The following is a 1,571-nucleotide window of genomic DNA, read 5'->3' on the forward strand; positions in this document are numbered from 1 at the left end:
GCCACGCCCCCTCTGCAGCGGAGCGGCGGCACCTCAGGATTGGCCACGCCTCCTCAGAGCAGAGACCACGCCCCCTCCGAGCTGCAATCACGCCCACTCCGCAGCTGCCACGCCCCTTCAGAGCAGCGATCACGCCCCCTCAGAGGAGTGGACTCGCCCTCTGCGGCGGACACGCCCCCTCTGCAGAGACCACGCCCTTTTAGCGGCCGGGCCACGCCCCTTTCAGCTGCCGGGCCACGCCCCCCCGTAACGACCACGCATCCTCTGAAGCGGCCACGCCCCCTCAGCTCAGCGGACACACCCCCTCAGAGAAATGGCCACGCCCCCTCCGCAGTGATCACGCCCTTTCAGCGTGGGGGCCACGCCCCCTTGAGCAGCGACCACGCCCTCTCGGCGGGCACCGTCACCTGCAGGAGGGGCGGTCACGTGTAGGAGGTGCAGTCACGTGTCTCGGGAACGGTCACGTGCAGGAGGTGCAGTCACGTGTCTCGGGAACGGTCACGTGCAGGAGGTGCCGTCATGTGTAGGAGGGGCGGTCACGTGTAGGAGGTACTGGCGCGTGGTTGGCGTGAGGCCACGCCCACCCTTCGGTGCGGCCACGCCCCCTCCTCAATCCGCTCAGAGAGCCCCAAAATCCACCGGGATCCGAAATTCCCTCAGAGAGCCCCAAAAATCACCAAGAGAACACCAAAATCCCCTCAGGGAGCCTCAAAATTCCTTCAGAGAACCCCAAAATCCAGCGGGGCCCAAAAATTCCTTCAGAGAACCCAAAAATCCCCTCAGGAAGCCCCAAAAATCCACACAGAGAGTCCCAAAAATCGCCAAGAGAGCCCCAAAAATCCCCTCAGGGGTCCCCAAAATACCCTCAGGGAGCCCCAAAATCTCTTAATGGACCCCCAAAATCTACCAGGCCCCAAATTTCCCTCAGAGAGCCCCAAAATTACCTCAGAGATTCCCAAAAAAATTCCCTCAGAGAACCCCAAAAATCCCCTCAGGGAGCCCAAAATTCCTTTAGAGAACCCCGAAATCCACCGGGCCCCTAAATCCCCCCAGAGAGCCCCAAAATTACCTCAGAGAACCCCAAAAATCAGCAAGAGAGCCCCAAAATCCCTCAGGGATCACCAAATTCCTCAGAGAACCCAAAAATCCACCAGAGACCCCAAAATCCACCGGGTCCCAAAATCCCCTCAGAGAACCCCAAAATCCACTGGCTGCAAAATCTTCTCAGGAATCCCAAAAAATCAGCAAGAGAACCCCAAAATGCCCTCAGGGATCCCCAAAATTCCCTCAGGAGACCAAAATTCCTCAGAGAACCCCAAAATCCCCTCACTGACCCCAATTTCCACCTGGGCCCCAAATTCTCCCCAGCGATCCCCAAAATCCCCTCAGAGAGCCCAAAGTCCAACGGGGCCCAAAAATCACTGAGAGAGCCCCAAAATTCTGCCAGAGAACCCCAAAATCCCCTCAGGGATCCCAAAATACCCTCAGGGAGCCCCAAAACTCCCTTCAGACCCCAAAAATCCCCTCAGGGAGCCCAAAATTCATTCAGAGAACCCCAAAATCCCTCAGAT

The sequence above is a fragment of the Zonotrichia leucophrys genome, unplaced genomic scaffold (genome assembly GCF_028769735.1).
Source record: "Zonotrichia leucophrys gambelii isolate GWCS_2022_RI unplaced genomic scaffold, RI_Zleu_2.0 Scaffold_563_32766, whole genome shotgun sequence".
Taxonomy (NCBI): Eukaryota; Metazoa; Chordata; class Aves; order Passeriformes; family Passerellidae; genus Zonotrichia; species Zonotrichia leucophrys.